Source organism: Conger conger, chromosome 5 (assembly GCF_963514075.1).
Source record: "Conger conger chromosome 5, fConCon1.1, whole genome shotgun sequence".
In the NCBI taxonomy this organism is placed as follows: domain Eukaryota; kingdom Metazoa; phylum Chordata; class Actinopteri; order Anguilliformes; family Congridae; genus Conger; species Conger conger.
The window spans coordinates 39,159,985-39,172,030 of record NC_083764.1 but is presented as its reverse complement, the minus strand read 5'-3'; the positions used below and the strand labels follow the sequence as shown (position 1 = coordinate 39,172,030).

The 12,046-nt window shown below is 39.8% G+C and overlaps 1 protein-coding gene across 2 annotated transcripts in view; it reads right to left on the bottom strand.

Moving 5' to 3' along the window:
- LOC133129421 (F-box-like/WD repeat-containing protein TBL1XR1) overlaps window positions 1-12,046 on the bottom strand; it is a 69,452-nt gene that overhangs the window by 37,872 nt on the left and 19,534 nt on the right. The window lies entirely within an intron of this gene.

Sequence of the window (12,046 nt, the reverse complement as noted above, 5' to 3'; positions counted from 1 at the left end):
CCTCAGAGCGCAGGAAATGTGACAAGACCATCGCTCTGCCTGTCTCATTAGATTCCATGTACCGAAGAGACGGATGGGTTTTGAACTGAGAAGAGTGAGTACGAGTTTAGCACAATCAGTGGAGGACCCTGTCCGACCGCCTCACCCAGAGCCGGGAGACAAAACAAAGATCGGATGGGGGTTTGGGGGGGGATGGGGCGGCGGTGCGCTAAAGCCTTCTCAAAACAGCACCTGTCACAGAGAATTTGCATCACGTTTGTGCGTTTTCACGCGAGCAGACATAACAGACCCTGTCTTTACTAGCGTGAATCCCAGGGGCAGAGCGCTTGGGGCCGGCCCTGGTCTCGCTGCCCCTGGAAAAACCCTGTTTTTTCCGCCGTTGTCATCTTGTGAGACGACGGCCAATCGATTATGGTCCTTCTCGGTCTGTGAGCCTGTCCGATCAGTGCTTGCCTCAGGAAACAGCCAGGAACAGTTAAAATAAGATAAAATAAAATAAATAAAAAATGCAAATAAGCTACACACTTTCCAAGCAGCAAGTTAATGCGGTATGATTTCTAATAATTAAGATGTGGATGAAATGTGTTATGAGCTGCACGTGAACCAGATTGTAACAACGAATAGCTAGTGGAGACAGCTTACTGGGGGGCAAATGAGCGTACAAATTTATTTGTACGAATGAACAAATAAATTACCACATTTTGTTTCTCTCCTGACGTTCTTCATGGATACATCGGTCATGTCCTGGACAAAAAAATGGCAGGATCTACAATCCTTTAAAATAAGATTAAGAAAAATGACCGACTGTTTTGTGACCTGCAGATCCCTCCTCCAAGAACTATGAGGTTACTATAGTCCCTTCTTAGGATGTGGATTGGCCGCTTAATGTGTGGCAACAATTTAACACCATTCTACACACCCGAAAGAATAGAATTGAAAATTGCACAGAAAAATAGTGCATATTTGCCCAGTACATTTGTCAGTTACTTCATTGCCCTGCCATGGATCTATTTATATAATTTATGAAAAAAATTTCATTCAATAAAATGGAAATGAACTCATTCAGAATAGTCAAATTCTCAGTGTGCGAAAGGAATACATTCCCTGGAACCTTCTGTCTACTGATATAATATGTCCTGATTGTAGAGTGCACGTGCTCTTCTTTACAATAGCGGGCCTTAAGAGCAACTGGCAATACTTTATCAACGTGCAAAATAATCTGTGTTTCCACATTCCCTGATTTGCATCAATGTATTTGCATGCAACTGAATGCCTTGGTTTAAAGTCAAATCAGTGACTGTTAAAACCACACCCACGGATACTGGGAACAGTCAACTGCCCCTTCAAAAAGGGAGACTGAACCAGAGAGCCAGCAATCCCGTGACACACTGCTCCATACATTTTTACATTTTGCCACTCTTTCCAAAAAAAGAAAAAAGAAAAAAGAAAATACTTGTCAGGAGATTTAAAGGTACAATAGGTAATTTTGTACTTCTAACGGTCAAGAGCAACAAGGAATTGCAGCAACAAGCACCCTCAAACCACATCGCGCTGGGGTTGAAACCCCTCCACGCCATTGGCTGTGGCAATTAGAACCAATTTTCAATCAATGAGCTTGAATTATCGTACAGCTATACAATGTTTTGGTACAGAGTGTCAGTCCGTCAACTGCATATTTGAGACCCGAATTTAAGGACTATAAGCACAGGCAGAGGGGGAGTCATCATGTCTTGTAACAATGTTTTAACCCAAAAATCTTACCTATTTTACTTTTAAGTCTACTTTTTATAATGAGTTCAAAACCCTGTCTCAACCCAGGGGACAAAGTTCACCATGTTCACCGACAACTAAACGTGTAGTCAAGAATAGTCAGCGGCATAGGCCTAAAAGTAAAAATAATGCAAGCAAAAGCTTGTTATCGTCTTGGTCTGGCGCTGGGACTCAGGTTTCACCTTAGCCAGTGCCCTCATAGTGGAAGCAAAGCATGCACTGCGGCACTACGAATGCTGACTAAGCAAATACAGTGAGGGTCTGCCTACACACACACACACACACACACACACACACTTAACTTGCACTAATGCCAAGAGGAACAGCAGAGTCCTTTAATGTCTGGCTCTATTTTAAAACTACTAAAACCAGACTGCACTTTGCACATTTCACAACTGCAAGTTAATTTAAAGTGAAACACCACATTAAGTTGTTCACAGCCTTCGAAGGCGTACCAGTTAGGTATTTAGTACAAAAAAGAAAAACTAGGAAGCATGTGAAATTAATAATTCTCCGGGTGTACCAATTGTAAGTCACTCTGGATAAGCTGAATCCACTAAATACCTAAAATGGAAGTGTGAATTTTGTTGAACCACAAGACTGAAAGATATTTATATTCCATGGCTTCCCCCAGACATTAATAGCAGAGGCATTGCATTGGGTTCACAAGAAAAATCAATAAAACCTTAGACTCAGAAGGGATGTAAAGTATGCCAATATTGTCACATTTGCTATTAAAAATGTACTGTGCGAACATAAAAATATTCCTACTGCACTTGAACTCGAAGTGATAAGTGCAATAGGATTAGAGACCTGGTATTTCAAAACTTTTAATCTAATCTAGAATTATCCGGATTTTGAAATCCCTTTTTTTTGCTATGCCAGATGAAATAAATCCTGTAGGATTTGTCCCGGTTTTTTAAAGAATCTTGAGATAAGATCATTCAGGACAAGACCAGAATTACAGAATTTAGATTTGCAGTCTTTGGATATGGATATGTGTATGAATCTAAAGGTCAAAATAATGCAATATCTCATTAAGATAAACATTTTTCCAAATATGTTGGAAAATGTGTAATTCAATTTGCATATTAGTCCTATTCATCTGCTTTAGTACACAATACATGGTCCAAAGTAATTCTAATTTCAAAATCCAATGTCCCACTGAATAATAAAAATAATGCAAGACACTTTAATTTAAAAACAAATAAAAAATAACTTCCAAACACTGTCCCAAAACAGTTTTGAGAGCATAATGTTCTTACTGATCAATCAACCCTAGTTAAAATACTTTTTTTTAGTTAAAAATAGTGTGTCTCTGACTTTAGAAATCTGGATTCTGGCATAACATTTTCTGAGGAAGAACTAAAATATTCTTGTCTTTGCACCTACCCATGAGGTGATTATTTTAGAATAGATAACATAATATATTTTCAAATAACATCCCAAAGCATTCACAATTTTTCAGGCTTTCTATAGACCACTTTTATTGTTGTGGGTTGTTCTTGAAAACATTTTATTGTCTGTTTAGAATAGATATAGTTTTGGAAGGGTTTGTGGTAATTAATGCGCAATCACTGGATAAAACAACTGTGTCCCGCATGTCCCTACATCAACCTTGAATCCATCCTGAATCAACCCTTTCAGTGGGATCAAGATTATCCTGAAAACAATCCAAATCTTCACCTTACAATTTTGAAATACCCAAAACCAACATTTCACCTCGATTCTGGGTAGGATTAGAATCCTAGAATAGGATACAAAATCATTATGCCAATTTGTAAGCTCAGGATCACAGCTTCTAGTTTTCAAACAGCCAATTTTGAGATTTAATCCTATCCGATTACTGAAATCCTATCCAAAAAACATTTGAAATACTGGTCCCAAGTCATCAACGTGATATCCTCTGCATCGTGGGACATGCGTATCAAGCTGTCCGTATCATTCTGTGGCATGGAGTTCCCCATGAATAGCGATCTCGCCTTACACTGCGAGATTGCTGATTTCGAGCAGTAGTGCAGTCAACCAGCCAGCTATATTCGGGAAAACCGATTGTTTACCTGGTGTAGTTGATATTATCCCCTTTGATCGTATTGAAGAAAACATTTTTAATTTTGGGAGAACTGATTGACAGATAATTTTTAAGAAAAACTTCTCTTAAAAACATCGAAGTACTGAACAAGGAAATAAACATCTTTTTAGATCTTTGTTACAGTTTGTAGATGTTTAAGCTGAGCTACAGACGGCCACAGTGTGTTCCGTAATATTCGTGACAAATATTTTTTCTTGATTTGCCTCTAAAATTGTAATCAAACAATTTGTATGCGATTGAAGTTCAGATTCTCAACTTTTATTAAAGGGTATTTTCATAGGCTATATTTTGGTTTCACTATGCAGACATTTCTGCACTTTTTATTCATAGCCTATTTTTACAATTACAATTTGTAATTTGTCAAAACAGCATAAATGATAGTTGTAATCTGTCGTTGCAGCATCATATAATGCAACACATCCACACAATCATCATATTTATCACGAGAAAGTAGTAGAATCTAAATATGAAGGCCTAATACTAATTTTGTAATAATTCAGTAATAATATAATATCTGAATGAATAAATACCAAACAATAAGATCAATAATAAACCAAGTACATTCATACCTCAATGTCAATGGCATACAGAACACAAAATGGAATATCACAGTGTAGACTCCAAAGATGAGTCATATCGTACACCACACTAGGTACTTCTAAAATGAAAGATGTATCCTTGCACAACTCGCAGGCCATAATAAAAAGAAGAAAGTAGGCTATCTCCGTTACTAAAACGCCAAACTCATGCAGCAGAGCTCAGCAGAAAATGCGTCTTCATTAAGCTTAATGGCACTTGTCTCTGATATGTTTCTTCCACTCTATTAACACAATTAAGTCAATCCATTTTACAGAAACTGAACCTGAACAATGACATAATGAATAAAGCAAGTAGGCCTGATATTTGCAGCTTGCTCCCTCTGGCAGAAGTCCGAGCCAAAAAAATCCCAGCACACAATCACCTCCTCAAGAGGCAGCAGCCATAAAGCTTGACTGAAAATCAAACCAAGTCCTGTTGTCTCAACGGAAAACCAGAATTAATGTACGGCTGCACCCGAATTCCTGAGAGCACATTTACCTTTCATTATTAACACTTGATTTTATCTCTAAAGCTGTAGGGGCAGGTTTAAAAAAAAATGTATTAAATAAAAAAATAAATAAAAAAAATACAGTTAACTGTACACCTTTTCCACAGATGGAATCATGCCATGCCCCCAAGAAGCCTACCAGGAGCTAATTCAGTACTCTGGCTGCCGTGCTTGAACTGACACAAATTTGAAGGGAGGGAAGAGAGAGTGCTTTGTTGTAGATATTTACATTCACACAGCCACTAAATGTTGGTAAAAGTGTCTTACAGCAGGTAATGTACTTGCATTGGACGCATTTGTTTGTCTCACCACGGTTTCTAATTAGGGCAAAGAAAAAATAGACATTACAGCTTACGCAGAGGCCTGTTTCACTTTCACCAAGAGGACAAAATAATTGCCATTAAATGGAGTACTCTTAAAATATTGTCAAAAAACAAACGTTGTATCAGCTAGCAGTATACCATATTGTCAAGTCCTCCTTAGACAAGCTAATTGCCTTGGTGATGTCATTGTTTGAGGTAACAGGAAGATCTGATTGGCACAGCCAATTACACACCTGGTTGCAATCTAATTAAATGCGGCTTCAAATCAGGTAAGTGGAAAAGGCTTGACTAGTCGGTAAGAGGCATAGCTTAATGTTATTTTGTTCCTCCTACATTCTTAGTGGCTTTTAAAATAGAAACCTCTCATCTAATAATCCATATCATTTTGGCATGCAAAATAACAGCCAGCTTTGTCTCAAGGCTTACTATACATTCGGAGCATGTTGCAGTCAGACTGTAAGTGGGAAAAGCTATCCCGTGAGTCATGCTCAGTGATTCAATTAGTCTCCCTATTCCAGGTTTCAGCACAGGCTGTTGTAGCCAGTGTCTTAGTTGAAGATGTGGAGAGACGATGAGCCAAGATACAAGCCACATGGAAGAAATGACTACAAATAAAAGTAGCAAGGCAAAATACTGAATTCTGTGTATATTCAAGGTTGATGATGCTGATATGACAAGGTGATGTTCAGGAATAGCTATATATATATATATATATATATATATATATATATATATATATATATATATGTATATACTATATAAAAATCATAATAATTTTTTAAAAAGCTGAGTGGGTATCAATTCTCAAGAAAAAAAAAAAATATATATAATATATATTCATAATTTCATAGCCCTGAACACCTGAGCCAAAATAAATATTAGCTAGGTATCAGAAACATACATATATCTGGTTAGCTGTACCTAGTTATTGCAATCATTCACTACATTTATTTTGCGTAACCAAGCAATTTGAACAGCCAGCTACATCTTACAGAATTATTCGCTGAAAGTTCTTATTTACTCTTTCCCCACTGATTCACCACTCATTAATGCTATAACAATATGTAGCTTTCTACACTAACTGTGGTCTGACTGTAATTACACCTATAAAATAATGTTAAATTCTAATGCGATATGGTCCTGGGTAGTCCTCATGTGGCTTGACAAAAAAAGAAAAAAACTATTTGAAGCTAGACAGAAGAACTGCAGCCAGGTTTCAGTAAAACTGCTGAAGAAGGTGACTGAACCCTGACCGCTGAGCTGTCAGGCAAGCACAAGGCTTATAACAACACAAGAAGGGAAGCTATGATGCATTCTGTGGGACACAGTGAGGCGAAAAGCACACCTCTTGAGCTTTGGCAGTTGGATTGCCAGCTGCAGGCCACAAAATACAGAGGAGATTGAATCAATAAAGTGATGAAATTATGGTTTTATAATATGGAACTAACCAATATTATTAGACTGTCAGTATTGGCCAGCACTGATACCAGAAATACGTCATTGTTTTGGACTAATACGTTTCTGTGCTTGATTGATCTTGCCTGGTGCAACTAAGCCAACCAAGAGGGCCAGACGGTCCTTTTGAGAGTATTTCATAGGTACCGATAGAAAAGCATTTGAATCAAAAACAATTACGTATTTGACCCAGGTTTGGCTGGAACCTATTTTTATGTCATGGTAACACAAATGCAAGCTTCAACCAAGAGCACACACTGATGGGAGGAGCAGATGAGCACAGGCGTCAACACAACAGTAAATATTTCAACTTGCTTACTTCAGTACAAAGCAGAGATCATTAGTCTATTGAGTCTCGTCCCTGTATAGCTTTGCTTGTGAACATGGCTAGTAAGTGATTCATTAAAAAAAGATTCTGAATAAAAGCAACAGATAACAATGATTAGACTACTTTTGAGCAGGTCTTTTTCACTTAATTTACACCATAAGTGGCACATTAAATGCATTGGCTCCCTGCCACATATAGGCTACCTCCTCGTTTGAACTGAGAAAAGGCCGTGAATTTGAGATGTTTTTTAATTAATTAACTCTATTCGTCTTTTCGGTTTCAGAACTAATCCTTCCCGAGGGTTACGGTCGTCTGTAAGAGGATTTACTCTGGCACCGTTACCTGCTCTGACTCCCGACTCTTCATTACATTTCCTTACCTCAAATCTAAAGTTGCACTCTACCTTTTCTCCATCACAGGTAGAGAATGCACCCTGGTTGTGGGCATTCATTTCTCTATTTTTCCATTTCACAACTGGCACCAGAACGGCTGCCTTATTTCAGGTTTTCCATTATCTTTCCATTTTAATTCTCGCCCCCTGAGGACTCCTGCCAGCTTAGCCTGCTAGTGTTACGAGCGCTGGAACTTAGAGCAAGCTGCGGACAGAACTGCTAAGCTGAATGGCTATAAAAATGTCTGAGGGAGGGAGAAAGCAATGTGGCACCTCAGCACACAACCAGATCCTGATATGATATGTAGTTCCTTTCATTTCTCTCAGGATAACCTCAGCATTGGACTGCAGACAAAGTCCAGGCATGTCAAACTGGGCAGATGCCAACGTTTGGCATGACGTCATGCGCAACAGCTCTGGTTACGGGCAATAAAATGGGATAGCAATCGAGATGTACTGCGTCAGCAAGTACTTGGCTCCAACTGACGCTACCCTGGTTTCAGAGAAGAAGGTACTGAAAGTAGTCCTGACCATGAACAGAAAATGCCAACAGAAAGTGACATTTTACTTGTTAGTTACAAATAACCTTATATCCAGATGTTCACTGTGCGGTAATATCAATTTCCAATGAAGATACAGCTAATAAGCCATTTCAGTTGGAACTTTCAGAGTAAGCTACTTTAGATCTAGAAAATGAAGGCAGTTTTATTTTTACTAGGCCGTTATATAATTCCTCGGCTCAAACTATGCATTGCTATTAACAACAACAAAAAAAACAGAATGAAGAAAATCACATCTTTTTTAGGTAGGGAAATGCCTTTTGAAAGTAGCTTAGGTTTGATTATGAACCTCCATTACTGAGTAATTTATATTGGAAAAGGGACCATCTAAGGACACCCAGTAATGAACAAATATTCAGACTTGGCGACCATTTTAGGCAATACATAGTGGCTCAAGGAAACAGTCTAGTGCTCAACTGAAGTGCTACAACATGTGAACATAAATGAAAATACTGGCGTACCTGTTTTCATTCTGATGGATTAACTAACTACATGCAAGTCTGGATGAAACCAATAGCTGAAACCCATAACAAGTATATCTATTCACAATATTTTAATCCATCTGTTAATTCTAGTAAGGTTTATGGTATGATGCAACTTCAGAAAAACTCATGAGGACTGCAGTTAAGATACACATTTGAACATTGGGGGGTCATTGTATCCAAATATGTCCCCAGAATATTACATAAATCTTCAAATGCCGCCTGCTTCCATCCAAGCTTCCATCTCTCCTTTTTAGAAAAAGGTGTTCTGGAGCCAATTCAAAACCCAGGCCTACAAAATCAACACAATTCCTTTAGCTCCCAATAACAGCCTACGCCTGCAATACACCCACAAATGTATGCACACGGGAATTAAAACCATACAAGAAAAATAACAATTTCAACCCTATATAATTAGCTTATTCCTTGCATTTAAATCACAAGTTTCTTCAAAACCCAAGTAGTCAGCCCAAACGCCGCGGTGATAAATTAGCCTATCAACTGCTAGCTGAAGAAAATGAGAGGAAACGCTTACGCAGGTTGGACTTTGATACAAATGAAGGGAGGAATTCCGAGCAGGGCAGGTTGGCAGCTGCAGGCCCTGTTCCTGCAGGTAGGCCGGGGCGGGGAGCGGAAAGTGTTAAGTGTGAGCGGGCCGCCTAGAAGGGTGTCAGGAGGCGGTGCTATCTCGCACCGAAACTGGGTCAGCAGTTCTGCAGTTCCACAGCCTGTGGTGGTTTTACTACAAGCGCCCAGGAAACCACCAACGACAACACGGCACGAAAAATGCATAGGTTATTTGTACAGTTTGTGTTGCGTGATATGTTGAGGATTGCTCGTGTCACAAGCGCAGAGCAAACGTTGGGTTTTAATGCGATGCATGTTTTTTTCCTCTCTTATACTTTAAAACATTTCTGTTCAAACCTGAATGGGGACAACTGATGAACACTTACATCTATGTTGAAAATGACACAATGCTGGAATCAATACCATCTTCTGAAATCAATGTTTTTTTGTCCATTAAATCTGCTTGTGTTCACACATGGAAATCCAGTTCAGTTGACTTGTGGAGAATTGTCTAGAATAATTCATTCAGACATATTTGGGGTGTTTTCAAGAGGCAAAACAATTTTCTATAATTAGCTATGGATTGCATTGAACAGTGTTAGTAATTTTTTTAGCTCCCATTTGGTGAGCAGGCTGGGAGTGCAATGGTGGTGAAACCGTAGGTGTCCACAAAAGCAGCGAATGACACATTTAACGATTTTACCACACGAAACACAGTCACCCTAAAACATAGTAAACATGACCTTCAATGCAAAACTGCTTCATCTTATTAAACTTTTTTTTTTTTCATCTTCACTGCAGCCTAACGCTTCCTTTCCTGCTGTCTGCAGTTTAAATCAGAAAACAGCTGCCTCTTTTAGTCCAAGCTTCTTCTTATTTTTTCTTCATCGTTGTCAGCACTTGATGTCTGAGCAGGATTTTCTTTTCACCATCAATTTATGCGGCAGGCCTGTTCACCGCATCAAATTTCCTGCACGCTGGTTGGGTAACAGAGATGCATCTGGGTGATGGGGCCTTCAGCTGATCCTTTTATTACTGCGTGCTTCTCGTCTCGAAATCAAAGGAGATCGAATGCTTTTAGAGTGGGTATCAGTCATATAACGACGTCTCGCTGAACAGACAGTGCTCGGCTCTGGACATTAATACAATAAAGTATTATTTTGTTCTTTTGGGTGCTGGATAATGGAAAGTGATGGCAGATAACCCGCTGAAGGCCTGCGCAGGAGCCGGAATGGTTGCCTTTCACAGGCACTGCCCTGTGGAGCAGGGTGTGTAAATCTGTGCCAGCAGAGCCTCCCCAACCCCCATGCACAGAGCTGTTCCATGCCCTCTGCATGAATGTGTGTGTGTGTGTGTGTGTGTGTGTGCCTGTGCATGACCGGTGTATGCATGAGAAGCAGACTGTGTGTGTGAGTGTGTGCAGTATTAAGAAATTCTTACAACCCATGATTGTGTGCACATCCGTCAGAGAATGTGCGTGCATGCGCTGCTGTGTGAGTGTATGTGTGTATGTGTGTGTGTGTGTGCGTGTGTGTGAGGGACAATGTACTCAAGTGTGTCTGTATTTATGCATTCATGAGCTTGTGAGCATGTGTGTGTGTCTGTGTGGTGTGTGTGCCTACAGTATGTGTGTGTGTGTGTGTGTGTGTGTGTGTGTGTGCCTACAGTATGTGTGCAGGTATGTGTGTGTGTGGGTCTGTGCGGGTCTGTGTGTGTGTGGTTCTGTGTGTGTGTGTGTGGGTGTGTGCGTGCATGTGTGTGGGTCTGTGTGTGTGGTGTGTGTGTGTGTGGGTGTGTGCATGTCTGTGTGGTGTGTGTGCCTACAGTATGTGTGTGTGTGTGTGTGTGTGTGTGTGTGTGTGTGGGTGTGTGTGCCTACAGTGTGTGTGTGTGTGTGGGTGTGTGTGCCTACAGTGTGTGTGTGTGTGTGTGTGCGCGTGTCTGTGTGTGTATGCAAGTGCATAGGTAAGAGAATGTGCCGTGAGCTCTGTCACAGGGCTGGGGAAATGACACTGCAATCTTAGTTATTGCAGTCAGACTTTCCACGATCAAGAAAGTCATTCTTCTTTTCCATTCCCTTTGCCCTATTATTGTGATACCATGAGTTATAGTCAGAATACTGACTTGGCAGCATTGTCTTCCTGACTAAAATTGCCCAAATGGCCCTATTCATTGTCAATAATTTTTCATGCAGTATACTTTCATTACTCTTGACAACATGCTCTGTAGACTCGTATATGAACTGCACCACATCCTAATCTTTTGAGTTAGTTAAAACAATAGCCTGTGAAACAATAACATTAGATCCCCATAAATCATTTCATTTAATGAGATGCAAAAAACAATAAGAGAAAATGGAAAGCTGCAATGAAGGGGCCAAAGGCCACAGACTAGGCCTAATACATATATGAACAGCACCACATCCTTAACTTTTCAACTATAATAGTGGCCCAATTTCATGCAACTTGCTGCACACCCCTTAGGCCCCCTGATGAAGAAAAGTCAATACAATAGGGGTTTCAGAATGCCTGTTTGGCACCTTCTGCTTCAAATGTGGTTGTGTACAGCACCCATTTTGTTTGACCCATCACCTAAAAAACTTTAGCTCAATGTACTCTCAGGATGACACATGATAAATTTTGTGGCGAACAGTCAAACGGCATAGTTTGCAAAATACTACTAATTCACAAAAGCAGGTCTTTTGCTTTTGTATGTGCTTCACTTGACCCAAGGATCATGAGGAAAGAAGGAATCAGGCCAAACAGTTCAAACAGTTGTGAAAATGTGAAATTTGGCCAGATGGTGGCGCTAGAGGGGTGGATGGACTGACCCCAAATGTGGTGTTTGTATAGTTTCGACTGTCCTCTATCAATGTGCCAAATTTCACAGAAATCCACCAAGCAGTTCCATGGACTGCCATAGACTCCCTTTGCAGAAACAATAATCATGAAAAAACGAGCAATTACCATTGGTGCTTGGCCCCTAATAACA